The sequence below is a fragment of the Plecotus auritus genome, assembly GCF_963455305.1.
Source record: "Plecotus auritus genome assembly, chromosome: 3".
Taxonomy (NCBI): Eukaryota; Metazoa; Chordata; class Mammalia; order Chiroptera; family Vespertilionidae; genus Plecotus; species Plecotus auritus.
The window spans coordinates 57,068,195-57,087,394 of NC_137772.1; the positions used below are offsets into that span (position 1 = coordinate 57,068,195).

A 19,200-nucleotide genomic window follows, 5' to 3' on the forward strand; every position below is an offset into this window, starting at 1 on the left:
TTTATCTGTCTTCATAAATAAATAATTTGAAATTGGCAATAATTTTAATAAATCTATGTGTTTCAACTCATAATTATACATACGGCTATAGATTGAATGTTCCTGTACTCTCCAAATTCATGTTTTGAGGCTCTAATCCGAAATGCGGTGTTTAGAGGTGGAACCTTTAGAAGGTATTTGGATTTGGATGAAATCAGGTGAGTGGATCCTTCATGATGAGATTGGTGCCCATATAAGTGGATGAGAGACCAGAGTTCTCTCTGGGCCACGTGAGAATAGAGTGATAAAGTCCCTGTCTACCAGCCAGGAAGTAGGCCCTCACCAGAACTGAACCATGCAGGCACTCTAATTTCAGACTTGTAGCTACTTTACAGTATTTTGTTCCAGCAGCCCAAGACAAAGAAATGTGCCAAAAATAGAATTGGAAATATTTGCTCCTATTTTGTGACATGGGAAGAAGAAAAAGAAGTAGAAAAGAGAACGGATACTTCATGTGCAATTTTAATTATCTAAGTGCCTACATTTTTATGTTTTTTTAAATATATTTTTATTGATTTCAGAGAGGAAGGGAGAGGGAGAGAGATAGGAACATCAATGATGAGACAGAATCACTGATCAGCTGCCTCCTGAATGAACCTCACTGGGGACCCAGACCGCAACCAGGGCATGTGCCTTTGACCCGAATCGAACCTGGGACCCTTCAGTCTGCAGGCTGAAACTCTATCCACTGAGCCAAACCAGCTAGGGCTCTAGATGCTTACTTTTAATTGAAGTCTAAGTATTAGAGGGATAGTTTTAAAGAATAGTAAACAAACAGTTGTTTATTAGAAAGTAATATTTTGCAAAAATTATTAATGCAACTTTTATTGGTAAGTGCAATATTGTTGAATTTATCTAGCATTTTAGTTCAATGTCTAAGAAGTGTTGATTGAGCATGAATTTTAAATAACAAATTCATCTGAATATATCAGTTTTATATACCAAAATATTACCTGCCACTCTGTTGCTCTGCTGTCTATAGTAAAATTAAAACTTGTCTTCAGAACCAAGATATCATCCTCTCATCCTTTTCCACTTAGACTCCCATAATCACATCCATCTTCCGCTATCCTTTCTAAACCCATTCTTCTCTAAGCTATTTTCCACAGGATGGTAAATGATCATTTTTAAATATTCATCTGATCAAGATGCTTCCCTGCACAAAACTCTCAAAAGGCTTACTTTCCATTAGCTACAGACAGATAAAATCCATCCTCCTTTGAGCAGCCTATAAAGTTAGTGACAAAGGTTGCCTATTTACTTTCATCTTTTTTGTTTAACTCCTAGAAAAATATAAATAAGATATATACACATATATTATGTATATACCTACTTATATACGTACATACATATGTACATCATCCCTGTATTGAAGCCACATTAAATAATTTAAAATTCCCATACCATCTCTAATGGATATTTTTATATCCTTGTCCATTTTACAGGTTTTTCTGGATTTTCATTTTAGTTTTCATTCACTCTTACTTGACTGATACATTGCTTAAATATCACTCCTAAAATTTATTTATCTTGCTCCTTTGGACAAATGTACAAGGTCACTTGCAAGATACTACTATAATTATTGCTATGATTGTAAATCCAACATACTATGAAATTCTGAAAGAAAATATTTTTAGACATGTTTGAAATGTTGATTTTTAACAGTGAGCTTAATAAGTATAGGTAGATTTCAGGTTTTTAATACAAATTTAAATACATAAATCAAATGTAATTTTTAAACACAAACATGTGGTTGGAGGGGTTGGTTTTTTTAATTGTAATTATTGGTACCAATGATTTCCTAAACTCTGAATGAAGAAATACACAAGTTTAATAGAAGTCAATTTGGACATAAATTAGATATTTTTCAAATTGCCTCCAAAATTAATCAAGTTGCATCTCAAATGGCTTTACTGCTAATCCATTTCCCTTTTATGTTAAATATATATGTATATAAATGTATACATACAAATATATACATATATAAATTCTAAAATACCGAAATGATGAATGTTTAATTTATTAAATTTTCTATTCAATAAATGAAAGCTAAATAATTATTAAGTCTTTTTTTATTATGCCATGCAAGTAATATCATCATACATTTCTAACAGAATATGAATAATTTCTAGTAAATTGGATTTATTACAAAATTTGTATGTATGGGAGTCAGTTATTTTACAGAATGGAGTATCATGTTTTGAGAGATAAGTGTAACTTTTAGGCCACTCTCTAGTGGTCTAGTAATATGTTAAAATACAAAAAGTAGACTGAGATTAATCAATTTGAAGGTGGTCAGAATATAAAAAATCTGTATCCATATTATTTAGATAGGAATATATAAATTGCCAAAGGAAAAAATGTGATTTGATGTATTATAACAACATTTTAAAAAAAATCTTAGTGAGCTCTAAATATACTAAGTCATTGTAACTTAATGGTTGACTTGAGGTAGACTTCAAGACTGGATGTGAGTTGAATTAGTAACAAATCAACAGGTGGTTAATAAAGTAATTAATTGGAATGACTGCCATTAGGTGAGGTTCTTGAATCTTAGTCTCTTGACTTGTAGTAATTGGTTAGTAATTAACAATTACTGAAGAGTAAAAATTAGTATTTTACTCCACAAGATCAGCTGAGATTTTAAAATATGACTTGGGTGGAATTCAGATACAAATATAATTAGATGAATGGCTCTTAGGTCACTCACCTACTACAGCAAAGCAGCATTGTGTTTAAGCAGGTGATTTTCTTTTTTTACCTCCCAACTGTACATTAGAGTATTGACATTTGAAGGAAGAGAAATAAAGCAACTTTACAAGGTAGGGCTTTTGGGAAATGGGGCAGTCTTTCAGGCAACACTGATTAGCAAACCTTTTTTTTTTTTTTTTTTTAAATGTGTGTGCGTGTGTGTGTGTGTGTGTGTGTGTGTGTGTGTGTGTGTCCGAGAAAAGGAAGGGAGAGGAAGAGATAGAAACATTAATGAGAGAGAAACATCAATCAGGTACCTCCTGCACGCCCCCTACTGGGGATCGAGCCCAAAACTGAGCATGTGCCCTGACAAGGAATCAAACCTGTGACCTCTTGGCGCATGAGACATGCTCAACCACTGTGCACACCGGCCAGGCAAAACAAACCTTTTTATCTCTAAATTCATAAGGGCCTATTAAATACTTTACTTCACAACTATAGAAATAACACTTTGGTCTTTATATGTAGAGGGCATTTTATTTTTCTCCTTCAAAGAAAACCAATAGAGGCTTTATTTAGCCTAAAAAGATCTGATTTGCAAATGCTTTGTTTGTTTTTAGCCTGTATGAACATGTGCAACAATAACAGTTTAAGTACAATACTTGGGTTTGGAGGAGCAGAAGATGACTTGTACGGTGCTTCAAGGATTGGATTTAGATCAGGTTGCAGGTGCACCAGTTTGGGCGAGTGCAGGAGACACTGATCATGTTTCTATTTCACATCAATATTTTCTCTTCTCTTCTCTCTCTCTTTCAAATCAATAAAAATAAATTGATTTAAAAAAAGGATTGGACTTCAATAATTTCCATTGAAGACAAGAGTTTTCTCTATTTAGTATATAAACTTTGTTATTACAAAGAATAATCAAACTGGCTTAAATTAAATAATGCCTAGAGCCAGAAAATAAAGCAGAAAATATTGTATAAACAAAGTAGCAAAGGAAGACATGAATCAGTAAGGACAGGCATAACAAAGTCCTGAATATTTGGGAATTAAAAGAGGCAGAAAACAGGAAAGGGATTTAGCGATACAAACTTCCAATTGCAAAGTAAGTCATGGGATGTAATGCACAGCAAAGGAAATAGAGTTAATAATATTACAATAACCATGTACAGTGACAGACTATTACTAGAATTATAGTGGTGATAACTTTTGTGAGGTATATAAATGTTAAATTACTATATTGTGCACCTAATACTAATATAACATATCAACTGTGGTTAAAAAGAAATTATAAAATGTGTATTAATACCAATCTTAGGAAGGAATAGGAGTCAATTATAGCACTGAATTTTAGTCATATAAAGTATTGTTTTGCTATAAGCACATATACTTATGACATAAATAAATAATAAAATTATTACTTGCAAATAGGGAGGAGAGAAGGGGGATTACAATCTATAACACCATTTTTGTCCTTCTAAAGTCACAATTGATTAAAAAAAAACAATTAAGCATTGATAAAGAGTGATACTGGAACCAAGTGGATCAAACATTTTAAATCTCAATCCTTTTTTCCAGAGGGAATAGGTTAGAGCCATGGTCGGCAAACTGCGGATCGTGAGCCACATGTGGCTTTTTGGCCCCTTGAGTGTGGCTCTTCCATAAAATACCACTGCCTGGGCGAATCTATTTTGAAGAAGCGGCGTTAGAAGAAGTTTAAGTTAAAAAATTTGGCTCTGAAAAGAAATTTCAATCCTTGTACTGTTGATATTTGGCTCTGTTGACTAATGAGTTTGCCAACCACTGGGTTAGAGATACACAGCACTTTATTGAGTAGTTCCAAAACAGTCATTATCCACATTTTCTTTTGTCTTTCTTTATAGAAAGCTTGCACTACCTTTTATATAAAATACAAAGACTAATTGGAACCAACCTTAGTCCCCAATGCCCATACAGTTATATAGGAGACATAAAACAGGCAACTAAATAGCAGCATAGAATTTAATCAGTGGATGAGGGATTCCAGATGTTTTATGAGTCAATCTGTCAAGGAGAAGGCAACCACAAATATTTTAGAGGATGAAAAGGCATTTGAATTAAGCTTTGACTTAAGTCTAGGGATTCAACTAATAGAAATCTCGGGAAAAATCAGAATGGAACACAGAATTACAGATATTTCTATAAAAGGAGCTTAGAGAGTCAGGTGGGACTTCATGTTTTATACCCACACTTGGTTTCTATATTCAATAAGAGAACAGAAATTGGTGATAGTACAGTGCAACTGATTTATATGATTAGACATGAGGCAGAGAAAATGTATTTGAGCAATAGCCTGAAGAACCCATGACAAGTGGATAAAAGTACAGATTTGTTCAAATGAGACCTGGTTATGAGTTGAAATGGGATAGTGGAAGAAAAAAACAAAGAAGAGACAGATGTAAGAAATAAAGAAAGGGGCAGAATTTATAGTATTTGGACAACTGCTTAATGTAGGCAGAAGAAGGGACTTGAATACAGAAGGATGACTGAATTTTGGGTCCATTTGCCTGAGTACTAAACTAATGATGTTCAGTGTTTCGGCTGTAGAGAGATGGGTTTTATGGTTAGAAAATGTGGGGTTTTATTGTGGCTGTATGCTCAGCATATTCTAGGAAATACCTATAAATAAATGTAAAAATAAATGTAGAAATAAATGTAGAAATAAAAGTAATATCTGGTTGCAAAATAATATAACATTGAAGGTATTAGCAGTATGTAATTATTTTTATTTAGTTTTTTGTTATTTTGTTTAATTTTAGTTATAAATTTTCAGCATACGTAACAAATAATATATAGAATTTGACATAACTATCTCCACCCCTGTCCCTGCATACCATCCCTAAGAGTAAAATGCAAGTTAACTAAGAAGTGGTGAAATAATAGCTCTCTCTGAATCCTATATAATAAAAGGCTAATATGCAAATCGACTGAATGGCAGAACAATTGGTTGCTATGACATGCACTGACCACCAGGGTCAGACATTCAAAGCAGGAGCTGCCCCCTGGTGGTCAGTGCATTCCCACAGGAGGAGTGCCACTCAGCCAGAAGCTGGGCTTACACTTGGAGAATGCAGAGGCAGTAGTGGGAGCCTCTCCTGCCTCCATGGCAGTTGGACATCCCCCCAGTGCTCCTGGACTATGAGAGGACACGGGCTGGGTTGAGGGATCCCCCTTCCCCGAGTGCACAAATTTTGTGCACCGGGCCTCTAGTAAGTGAATAACATGGCATTGTTCTCTGCAGTGCATTTGATAAGCAAGCAAAGCTGGATGCTTTGGTTACAAGATTCAAGCTGATTAGTATCTGGCACATGGAAAGCACACAATGAATGTTTAGCTCTTATCTGGCCTACAAGACAAAATGTGATTTTACAGATAATCAAATCTATTTTAATTTCTATGAAATGGGCTTTCCGTAATATTTCCCTCAACTTTCTACTCAATACCTGTAAATATATAAGTATTTAAAATATTTAATCTTACTAATAGATCATGGCTTCACTGAATAAACAACTGTAGTTGAATATAGTAAATATTATTAACTTTTAATAAGTAGGCTGTTATTCAGAAAAACAATTTTGTTGGTTTGGATGTTCTGTTAATATCCTTGATTACATAACCACTGCTCTCATTACAGAAATATGCATAATCAGAAAAAGGAAATTCGTTTCACATGATATCAGATTTTTTTTTGGTTCTCTGTCATTTGAAATAATAAAATTCCCAAATTTTCTAAAGAAAGAGTTTAGAAAATGATCTAGATCATCTACCAAATCAAGTTGATAACATTCTTTAGTGGTCACTTATATAATTAATTATTAAAAGAATAAAAGCAGTGTGGTTTTTCTATAGAAACGTATTAATGAACAAATATGAAAGATATTCCTGAATCTTTTTATTTATTTTTTGCACAGTATATGAGGTACAAAGTAGAAAAACATATAAATGCCAATAAAATTGTATATGTTGTATAATTAGTCTTAAACTAACATTAAATGTAAAATAAAACAGAAGTTACAATGAAAAATTAGCAAAAAAAGTAAGAAAAAATGCTCTACCATGCAAATAATTTGTGTAGCAGTATAACATACTTATAAATTATAGTATATTGTTTGACAAACGAATAAGCTTTAATATATAATTACTAGGGACCCAGTGTACAAATCCGTGCCCTTAGAAAGGAACTGTGGGCCTCAAGGCTGTGGTAGGCAAAGGGGCGGGTCTCCGCCCATCCTCCACGACCCTGCCCATCCCCTCCCACCAAGGCACCCAGTCCCCTGTCTGCTGGCAGCTTCGCTCCTGCTGCTGCCACTCCCAACTGCTGATGGAGCTGGCCCCGCTCACACCCACTGATGGCATGAAGCGATTGGGGCCAGCGCCAGCCAGTAGTGGGTGTGAGCAGCAGTTGCTGCCCTGATCACCCCTCAGGAGCAGGGGGAGGTGGAGAAGCCCTCAGGGGTGATCAGGGCCAGCAGCCGCTGCTTGCACCTGCTGATGGCGACGAGTGATTGGGACCGGCGCTGGGCATTGGCACTGGGTGAGAGCAGCAGTTCCAGTGCTGGCTGTGGGTGCAAGTGGAGCAGGCGCCAGCAGCAGGTGCGAAGCCGACAGGACTGCGGCACACGGGAGCAAAGAATTTTCAGTAACCACCAGAGGCTCACCCCTATGACAGCAACCAGCACCCCGCATTGGTCTGGTGCCCCTGCTCACCTGCTCCACCGCAGCCAGTACCCACCATGTTTCGCACACAGCCCCTGGTAGTCACCACATGTCATAGCGACTGGTTGCTCGCCATTCAGTCTATTTGCATATTAGCCTTTTATTATATAGCATAAACAAAATATAAAGATAAAAACGTTAAGATTGATTTTAAGTGAGGGCTTTATTTTAAAAAGTATTTGGAATAAGTTAATATTTGAACTGTTTTTAAATGTATATATATTTATATTAGAAAGGTATTATAAATGCAGGAACCAAGAGAGAGAGTTCAGAAAGGGTTTCAGGAACTGATCTTGTCTAGAACAGCTGTTTCCCAAGCTGTGAGATTATCAAAATCACTTGGGATAATATTTAGAATTACAGATATCCTGGCACTAAATCAGATCTGATTAACAATTTCCAGTGTCTGGTAGACAGGGATTGATAGTGGAGGAATGGGTTGAAGACATTGAACAATGCCTGGGAATATATATTCTTAGTTTCATGAGTAAACTAAAAAATGATTAGGTCAATTGGCAATATGAACTTTTTATTTTATAAAACTCATTCTAATTAAAATGTGTACAATTTATGTAGAAGTGGATGGAATACATTTAGCCAATTATAAGGCTATTACAAATACACAGTTGAATGATAGTGAATAATTGATCTTGCACAATACACTTATTTACTGCAGTCGTAACTGAAATAAGGAAATAGCAAATATATTGATGTTAAAATAGCAAATAACAGGGCATGATATCCAGTTAGTTTAGGAGGAAGATAAAAATTGTAAACATAACTTGAAGGTAATATTTTAATTACATTATGTTGGGAAAGAAAGTCTCACATACACATCTTTTGGCATTACACTTAGTCACATAAGAATGAACTTTGAGCCCAGCTGGCTTGGCTCAGTGGTTGAGCATCGACCTATGAACCAGAAGGTCATGGTTCAATTCTAGGTCAGGGCACATGTCCAGGTTGTGGGCTCAATCCCTGGTGTGGGGCATGCAGGAGGCAGCGGATCAATGATTCCCTCTCATCGTTGATGTTTCTATCTCTCTCTCCCTCTCCCTTTCTCTGTGAAATCAATAAAAATATGTTTTTTTAAAAAAAGAAGAAAAAAGAATGAGCCTTGAGCCTGGGTCATATTCTCTCCAAGAGAAGCAGAGCCCAAACAGCCTGTGCCAGGCTATTGCCTTATGAGTATATGGCAGCCGTGGGCAAACTACGGCCCGCGGGCCGGATCCTGCCTGTTCGGCTGTTCTATCCGGCCAGCGGAGCCGAAAGAGCGGAGGGTTCTCTTGCTCTCCCCTCCGCTCCTTTACTTTGAATTTATATTAGTTCACACAAACACTCCATCCATGCTTTTGTTCCGGCCCTCCGGTCCAGTTTAAGAACCCATTGTGGCCCTCGAGTCAAAAAGTTTGCCCACCCCTGGTATATGGGAATACATTTCTCTGTTCCAGCCAGAAGTATGGGGTTGAGGCCAGATGCTCTTTTTATGAGAGCTTTTAGGAAAGTCCAAAGCATGAGGCTAGATAGGTTGTTTGTATGGAAAAGCAACTGGAAATGGCTGGTGTGGGCCTCACAAGTTGGGTGGGATGCGGTCTCAGAGAACCACCAGGGTGAGGCTACAGTGTTAGCCAGGTTCGTGGAGACTCAGATATGGTGCCTGTTTGCTGGCTCTCTGGGGAAGAGATCAGCAAAGGAACAATGGCCTCTGCCAGCACCTCTGCCTGGGAAAGAGCGGCCTCTCCAACTTTTGCCCTGATGCCAGACAATTTAGTCCCTCACCGAATGTCCCTAGTGCCTTTCAAGCTGCTGCCCCAGAGCTGGAGCTCAGAGCAAGTGAGTCCAAGTAACTCAGTGCAGACCCTGAAACACCTGGGACTGCAGCAGCCTTTTGTCTCACTCAGCCACAATCTCTGCAGGTTTTCACAGCCAAAAGTCATGTGGACTTTTCTTCTTGGCTTTGAAACCCTGGGATGGGTGCCCAGTGTGGGGTTGGGACCTCTTGCTCTTTCGGGTGGACCTCCACAGCTGATATACCCCTCCCAATTTTTATCCGTCTCACTTGAGTGTTGGACAAGCCTGTTCAGGGTCTCCTCCCCTCCTACCAGTCCCAATGCGGCTTCTTGGTTATATTCTTAGTTACAGGATTTTTGTTCAGCTAGATTTCAGGCAGTTCTGAAGGATGGTTGTTTTGTAATTTTGATGTGGTTGTGGGAGGAATCAAGTACCACATTTACCTATGCCACCATCTTGAGCAGATCTACTTGTTAAATTTGTTGAGAAAGCTCCATACTACTGTTTTCCATAGCAGCTGTATGATTTTGCATTCCCACCAACAGTGTACAAAAGTTTCAGGACTTGTTATCTTATGTTGTTATTGTTTTATAATAGTCATCCTAGCAGGTGTGAGGTGATATCTTATTGTATTTTTTTTTTAAATTTCCTAATGATTAATGACATTGAGCAACTTTTTGTATACCTATTGGCCATTTGTATATCTTCTTTGGAGAAATGTGTATTCAAGTCTTTTGTTCATTTTTTAAATGTGTTTATTTGTTGTTGTTGTTTTTGCAACTGTCAGGTTTTTTTATATATTTTGAATTTTAGCTTCTTATCATATACATGGCTATTGAATATTTTTTCTCAATCCATAAGTTGCCTTTTCACTGCATTAATTATTTTATTTGCTGTGCAGGAGCATTGATATAGTGCCACTAATCTATTGTTTTTCTTTTGTTTTCTGTGCATTTGGTGTTATAGTGGGAGAATTGTTTTTTGTTTGCTTGTTTTTTAATATTTTTTATTGATTTCAGAGAGGAAGGGAGAGGAAGAAGGAGATAGAAATATAAATGATGAGAAAAAAATCATTGATTGGCTGCCTCCTGCACTCCCCCTCATGGGGGTCGAGCCCGCAACCTGGGCATGTGTCCTTGATCGGAATTGAACCTGGTACTCTTCAGTCCACAGGCCCACACTCTATTCACTGAACAAACCTGCTAGGCGAGAACTGAGTTTTTAAGATGCCTGAAATAAACATGTTATGCATCCTGGAAGTAATGTATTTAACCTCTAAGAAGAAGCACTATAATCAGTAGAAATTATGAAATAGGGAACATGGCTAGGAGTGGAGGGTTGTCTGGAAATATTTGTGAGAGAATGGTGTGTGTGTGTGTGTGTGTGTGTGTGTGTGTGTGTGTCTATGTGTTATATGTGTGTAATTATCTGGGTGTTCGGACAAATTATTAACTTCTTTGGCTCTAACAAATCATGTGATAGAAGTAGGAAAATATGAAGATCAAAGTTCTACCAGTTTAATTTTCTAATTAAATTTAAAAAGAAATACTAAGTAGCAGCCCATTTCTTTTCTTATATGAACTGAGCAAGAAAATATTGAAAATAAAATCCCACCTGAAAGGCGGGAAAATTAATCATTAAGAGCTGTAATTGCAAAAAGGCTTAAATGTTAATGGTTTGATAAAATATTTATGAATCAGATTCAAAAGGCATACAGATTAAGATTAGAGGTCACATAAGCCAATTAACTAATTAAGAAATATCACCATAGAATAAATTTCATAATGTGTCAAATATTTTTAATATCAAAATAATCCTACACAGGAAGCATGTGATCTGGGTTATAAATAATTATTATTGTATTTATATAACTTATATATCTTTATATAACCTATCTACTAAAAAACAAACAGGAAGAAAAAAGTTGGTTTACCTTTTTAATAAAAAAAATCTTCAATTTGAAAGGAATTCAGAGATTTAAGAAAAGAAACATGAATTAAAACACATGAATGAAGAGTTAGATACAGTTCCTAAATCAAAATGTCTAGAAACATAATTTAAAAATTAAGTTTATTGAGATGAAAACATGTGTTCTTTTCCTATTATTCCTTCTTTTTCCTTTTTAGAATATAAATTTGGGGCCTGGGTTTATATATTAAGCTTTATATTCAAGAATTGTCAAACCCTCCCAATTTTAATCTAAAAAATGTGTAATATCAAATTTGTGTTTTCACATGTCATTTTTTTAAAATATATTTTATTGATTTTTTACAGAGAGGAAGAGAGAGGGATAGAGAGTTAGAAACATCGATGAGAGAGAAACATCGATCAGCTGCCTCCTGCACACCTCCCACTGAGGATGTGCCCGCAACCAAGGTACATGCCCTTGACCGGAATCGAACCCGGGACCTTTCAGTCCGCAGGCCGACGCTCTATCCACTGAGCCAAACCGGTTTCGGCTACATGTCATTTTTTATGAACCCCAAAAGTAGATGAATTAGACATTGGGGATAAAATACATATTTCAAATAGATAAATAAAATAGTTAACACATTTTGATTTGATTTCAAAAATGTGATTGCTTCATATCTATAACTAGAGGCCCAGTGCATGAAATTCATGCATGGGGAGGAAGGGTCCCTCAGCCCGGCCTGCGCCATCTCAAAATTGGGGACCCCTCGAGGGATGTCAGGCCTAAACTGGCAGTCAGACATCCCTCTCACAATCCAGGACACTGCACACACCAGTGACCACACTTTTCATACAGGTGAAAGGCATCTTGCTGTTTATGGGCAGCTACATTTTTTTGCCCTGATTATAAAAAGTAGTACATAACATGATCCTTCTGAGGCAGTAGTACCATTTCCCCATCTTATGGGTGAAAAAACTGAAGCAGAGAGAAGTTAAGTGATTGGCTTTGTCACAGTTATAAGTGTCAGAATCAGGGCTGACCACAAAATGTGCAAGCCAGAGTCCATGCAGGTCATCGCTGCATCATCCTGTTTTTTCAGTGTTGGAGTAGCCTTGCCAGGTTTTAATTTTTAAATCTAAGAGACTGTTCCCAATACATAGGGTAGGGTCCCAAGTTCTGGCCGGCGATCAGGACCATCTGTGGGGCAACTGGTGGGCAGGGTGATCCAGGGGCCCCTGCTTTGGCTGGCAGCCTGGCATCACTCACACTGGCCAGCCCCACCCCCCGATCACCACCACTGGTGGCCTCCCTCTCAGGGGGCAGACGCTCTATGCAGGAGCTGCCCCTACCCAGTGGTCAGTGTGCACTATAGCATCCGGTCGTTCCACTGTTCAATCAATTTGCATATTAGGGTTTTATTATATAGGATTATTAGTTTAACAATACCCTGTTTTCTTCCATAATTTAAATAATTTTTACCAATTAAAGTCATTCCAAATCAGAGTTCAAATTATTGTTTTTCCAATTCTACTGTGTAGGTTTGAATAATTTTCCAATACATTAACCTATAGATTGTTATCCTGTAGTATAATATTTTATAGATAATTTTAAAGATGTTATTTAACTTTTCTATTTCTGCTTTTTTTAACCTTTGTCTCTATGCTTTGTATGCTGATTCAGATACACATTACTCATTTATAGTTACTTCCCTTTTTTTACTTCTCAGCATTAGCTATGCATGCCTGCATACAGATAAAATGTTTTTTAGATAATGATGATTATGTCAATTATTTAGCTGCAGATACTTAAACAACATCACATCAGGAGACTCATTCAGCAGCACAGTTATATCAGTTACAATTGTAAAAATTTAAAATTATTTAAAACCAACTAAAAAGTAGCTTAGCCAATAAAATGGTCATTATCTCAAATAACAAGTTGTATGGAAATAGGATCAATTCAAGGAGGGTGTTTTAGAGGCATATCATCATCTCTGCAACCGATTTTTTCATCAATTTTCTGGGCAATCCTCAAAACATTCATAGATTAGGTTTTTAGTATTGTACCATGTTTATTCTCAGCATAAAAAGTGAAAATATAAAAATATCCAAAAAGAGAAGAGGAATATTCTTAGTGTGTAGTACTTTTTATTAGCAGGGAAATAAGCTATCTCCCAGAACCTTCCCCAAAGAATTTTTTTCAGTTCTCATCAACCAGAATTGGGTCATTTCCACTGGAACAAACAAAACATAGCAAGAGGATAAGATAATCACGGATATCCCTGAACAAATTATGTTGTACCCTTGAAGCTAGAGGTCTCGCTCTCCGAACACATGGCCACTGATGATGAATCTTCAAACAAACTTGGAGCTATGTCAGTAAGGAGAGAAGGAAGGGATAGAAAAGGAAAGCAACCACATTAGGCCGTTAAGAAAAAAATTCTCTCCTTTAAAAAGGGAGCGCTATTTTGGTGTGAGTGATCTAGCTCAGTTTGGCATTTATCCCAGTTAACTTGCATTTTACAGTCCAGGAGATATTTTCCAATCACAGTTAATGGAGGTGCAGTGTGACATTTGGGGCCAATTTTTCACATCTTTATGCCCATTGAGTTCTATATTAGAGTAAATGGTATAGCTTCCTATGTCCTTACCAAACCCAGGATTGGAAGCTTAATCACATTCATTTCCTAGCTATGCATATCTGAGAAAATTAGAAGCTGAAAGGTCTTTCATAAAGGAGATAACCTGTTGAAATCACCTCACTATATGATGGCAGAAAACAAACCGCAACAACAAAAATAAGCCCACGAACACATAGAAATGTGGACAAGTTGACATCATATTCTTATCAGTTTCATCAGTGAAATCTGACACTTCTCTTTTGTGAAGAATCTCTGAGTAAGCAGATTGGTGAGTGGTACCAAAAAACATCATTAGAGTGTTTCTGCATCCTGGGTAGTGAGGTAGAAGCTCTTTATGTGAACACTAGAAGAAAGTGGTATAATTCATCATTATAAATGCTCTAGTTTTGAATTGCTATTGTCAACCAGATACTTGGAATTAATTTCATCTTGCTTCTATTCTATCTCCCATCTGTCAATTGTTTTTCTACTTTTCTTTTGACTTATGATTACTTTTTATAAAGTGTTTTTGAACTATAAATTAAATGTACAATTTTATGTTTTGATTTATGTCTAAAACTGTGAAATTATTACCACAATCAAGGTAATATACACTCATTATCCTCCAAAACCAGGATTTATGTTTGATATTCTCTATTGTCATGTCTCAACAATGTCATTTGTTCTCTACCATAGTATAGTACCTGAACCCACTAATGTTAAATGTTTCTTCAAGTTGTATTGAATTTCAAAACCCTTCTACAAGAGTTATCAACCCAGTATGCAGTCATCATTCATTCACTAAGTATGCACTAAATAAAGATATTTGATTCTTAAGTTTAGTAGTTATCCTATATAATAAAAGCCTAATATGCTACGTGTCTGATCATCTGGTTGTCCGTTCAACCAAACAAAGTGTAATATGCTAATGATATGCTAAGGCCACTCAACTGTTCGCTATGATGTGCACTGACCACCAGGGAGCAAACAGTCAACTGGTAGGTTAGCTTACTGCTGGGGTCTGGCTGATCGGGAGTGAGTGAGACAGACCAGATATGCCCTGGATCCCTCCCATGATCTCTCCCCAGCTGGCCAATCTCCCACATCTCTCCCTGGCCCCAATAATGCACTGGTGGGGTCCCTTGGCCTGGCCTGCACCCTCTTGCAATCCGGGATCCCTCAGGGAATGTCAGAGAGCCAGTTTCAGCCCAATCCCTGCAGGCCAGGCCTAGGGACCCCACTGGTGCACAAATCCATGCACTGGGCCTCTGGTGTTCTATAAAATCACCATGAACACTAAATTACAAATATTGAGCTGTTGCTCTTGGAAAATAAGTATACATATGGATATATGCATGCCTCATAATTATAATCTAAAATCATAAAAACAACTCATAACTGTAGAGCCTGTTTTCTTTTTTAAACAGAGAGATATGACTCATAAGTAAGTGACTTGCTTGATAGCACACCACTAACAGGTGCCAGAATTGTTTTATAAATCCTGTGCTTCTGCCCTAAGCCAAAGCTTTTCCACTAAGCTACACTGCTGCATACACTCTCCATTTTTTTAGCGACTACACTAATAAAAGAGAAAAATGCTAATTGACCATACCTCTGCTACGCCCACAGCCAATCAGGAGTGATATGCAAATTAAGCCAACAAAGATGGAGGGTAAATTTGCATATGCAGGAGGAGCGGGCTGCACCTGACACCACCCGCAGAGTCCAGGCTGTGATCGGTAACCGGGCCAGCCAGGCGGGCAGCACCTGATGCCGCCCGTGGTGTCCAGGTCGCCATTGGGGTCCAGGCAGACCAGGCAGGCAGTGCCTGATGCCGCCTGTGGGGTCCAGGCAGCAATCAGTAACCAGGCAGGCAGGGTGGGTAGCGCCTGATGCCCCCAGCAGGGTCCAGGTCGCTATCAGGGACCCGGGCAGGGGGGGATGGCCAGTGTCTCTGTGATCACTGTCTGCCCCCGGGCCACCTGTGGACACTGGTGGAGCAGGCCGGGGTTGAACATTTTAATGAAAATGGGATGCCTGTGCCCCGGCCCACCGAGCCCTGGCCCTGGAGAGGAGAGGGCATTGGGCAGTTTGCAGGCACCAGGGCTTGGAAGGGACTGGGAGCAACCTGCAGGCGTGCTACCAGGAAGAGGTGCTGAATCATGATGATGCAGAGGGTTGGCTGATGGAGGCGCACAAAGGTGCAGACGAGGTGGCTCTGGCTGGAGCTGAGCTCAAAAAGCGCATTGACAGCCTGATGGACTAAATCGCCTTTCTGAAGAAGGTGCATGAAGAGGAGATTGCCGAGCTGCAGGCGCAGATCCAGTACGCTCAGATATCCATGAAGATGGACATGTTCTCCAAGTCCGACCTCTCTGTGCTGCTCAAGGACATCCACGCCCAGTACCAGAAGCTGGCTGCCAAGAACATGCAGAATGCGGAAGAATGGTACAAGAGCTGCTTCACCATGCTGACTGAGAGCACTGCCAAGAACACCTACTGGGTGTGCGCCACCAAGGACAAGGTGTCTGAAAGCCGCCGCCTGCTCAAGGCCAAGACCCTGGAGATCAAAGCAAGCTGGGGCATGAACGAAGCTCTGGGAAAGCAGCTGCGAGAGCTGGAGGATAAGCAGAACTCCGACGTTAGTGCTATGCAGGACACAATCAACAAATTAGAAAATGAGTTGAGAACTACAAAGAGTGAAATGGCATGATATTTAGAAGAATACCAGGACCTCCTCAATGTGAAGATGGCTTTGGACATTGACATTGCAGCTTACAGGAAACTCTTGGAAGGTGAGGAGACCCAGCTCAGTTTCACCAGCGTGGGAAGCATAGCCAGCGGCTACTCCCAGAGTTCCCATGTCTTTGGTTCGATCTGCCTGCGGTGGTTACAGACCAGCTCCTACTTGATGTCAGCTCACTCCTTCCCTTCTTAATACACCAGCCATGTCCAGGAGGAGCAGATCGAGGTGGAGGAGACCGTTGAGGCTGCAAAAGCCGAGGAAGCTAAGGATGAACCCCCCTCTGAAGGAGAATCTGAAGAGGAGTAGAAGGAGAAGGAAGTGGCTGAGGAAGAGGAAGGAGAGGAAGAAGAAGAAGCTGCCAAGGAAGAATTTGAGGATGCAAAGGAGGAAGAAGAAGGAGGTGAAGATGAAGGAGAAGATGCCCAAGAAGCTGAGGACGAGAAGAAAGATGAAGGTGCTGGGGAGGAGCAAGCAACCAAGAAGAAAGATTGAGCCCCCCTTTTCTTAATTATTTCAGGAATAATCCTCCTGAAACCTGGTCAACCCCGTCACCAACCAAGCAGTTGAGTTCCTGATACTATATGAATTAAGAAGTCACTATATATAACATTCTGAGGTGATTGGACATTAAATGTTGTGCTATGACTTTTCTCCTTATGCAGAGTATCTGTTTGCTTGCAGAGTGGCTTCCTGGCTTGCAGCCAGCCTGTGTATGGTCCATGCTTATGAGTTCAGGATCTATGACAATGTGAATAATTCAGATGTTTACAATAAAAACACATGAATACACGAATTCACTGATGTTAATATTAAACTTCATGGAAAAAATAGTCCTTTGAATCTTTGGTGGTTAGAAATTAAAGACCTCAAATTATGTGCAATGAACAGTAAATAAAGTTACACTGAATGACAAAAAAAAAAAAAATACATTAGGGGCCAGGAAACGTTCAAAGAACTGGGGAACCATTCCCAAATCAGGAAGGGAAGTCACAGGGTGTATATTATTGCTATGAATACAGTATTTCCTACTACTTACAACATATACAATGTAATGTATTAGATGCCTTCCTATCCCATGAAGTATGTATTCTCATAGAGTAATACTGGTACATATGTTATAGTATGGCAGTATGTCATATCCTATCTATATTAATAAAAGGGTAATATGCTAATTAGACCATGAGACCTTCCAGACGTCCTTCCAGACAAAGCCATGGTGGTGGGGCCGAGGCAGAGGCAGTTAGGGGTGATCAGGCCAGGAGGGGAGGGCAGTTGGGGGTTATCAGGCTGGCGGGCGGGGGAGGGGGGGTTGTTGGGGGTGAGCAGGCCTACCAGGGGGGTGCAGTTGGGGGCAAGCAGGCCAGCATGCAGGGTGGTTAGGGGTGAACAAGCAGGCAGGCAGGTGAGCGGTTAGGAGCCAGCAGTCCCGGATTGTGAGGGGGTTGTCCGACTGCCAGTTTAGGCCCAATCCCACAGGGGTCCCAGATTGGAGACGATGCAGGCCAGGCTGAGGGACAACCCTCCCCACCCCTGTGCACGAATTTCGTGCACTGGGCCACTAGTCTCTATATAAGAGTGGAAACCAGAAAGCATAGCATGGCCTTGTTTAACCTCTGGTGGGCACTCGTGCATTAAGTGATTAAAATCTTTTTGTGCTCTATGCATGTGTGCAAATGACTACCAAAGCCCAGTGAATAATGATATTTAGGTTACAAATAAATATCACAGTGAGTAGACAAATATGGAATTCACCAAATGATGATAATAGACCAGGGGTGGGCAAACTTTTTGACTCGAGGGCCACAATGGGTTCTTAAACTGGACCGGAGGGCCGGAACAAAAGCATGGATGGAGTGTTTGTGTGAACTAATATAAATTCAAAGTAAAGGAGTGGAGGGAAGAGCAAGAGAACCCTCCACTCTTTCGGCTCCACGGACCGGATAGAACAGCCGAACGGGCTGGATCCGGCTCGCGGGCCATAGTTTGCCCACGGCTGTAATAGATTGTATTTATTTAGGAGTTTATGACTTGGCCCGGACATATACCTTGACCAGGAATTGAACTGTTATCTCCTGGTTCATAGGTGGAAGCTCAACCACTGAGCAATTCCAACTGGGCAAAAAAATCATATTTTTATATAAATTGATCCACTCATTGTTAGAAAACATTTTTGATATAAATTATCATAAGATTTTAAAAAGTTCATCAGAAAAGTCATGGGATAGCTTTATCTCAAAATAAAGTGCAGGAGAAAATAACTACATTAACACATAATATACCACTGTGTGATGGGAAGAAGAAAAACACATAATTATCTCAATTGATACAGAAAAAGCATTTGACAAAACCCAACACCATTTCATGATAAAAACAATCAGAAAACTAGGAATATAAGTAAGCTGTTTAACATGGTAAAGTTATTTATGAAAAACTAAAAGCTAAGAACATATTTAATGGCAAAAGCCTGAAAGCTTTCCCACAAACATTATGAAAAAGAATGCTATTAAACCCCTGCTATTCAAAATTGTACTGAAAGTTCTAAAATTTTTAGAGAAGACACAGGGGTGCATTTTCATGACCTGCTTTTGGCAATGAATTACATATGACATAAAAACCATAGGCAAAAGAGAAAAAATTCAGAAA

General features: G+C 38.9%; 1 pseudogene across 1 annotated transcript; it reads left to right on the top strand.

Annotated features, from left to right (window-relative positions):
• Nucleotides 1-142: 142 nt before the first annotated feature.
• LOC308244049 (neurofilament light polypeptide-like) lies at nt 143-17,049 on the top strand (annotated as a pseudogene). The gene is made up of 2 exons: nt 143-197; nt 15,869-17,049. The product of its transcript is annotated as a neurofilament light polypeptide-like (transcript).
• The last annotated feature ends 2,151 nt before the right edge of the window (nt 17,050-19,200 follow it).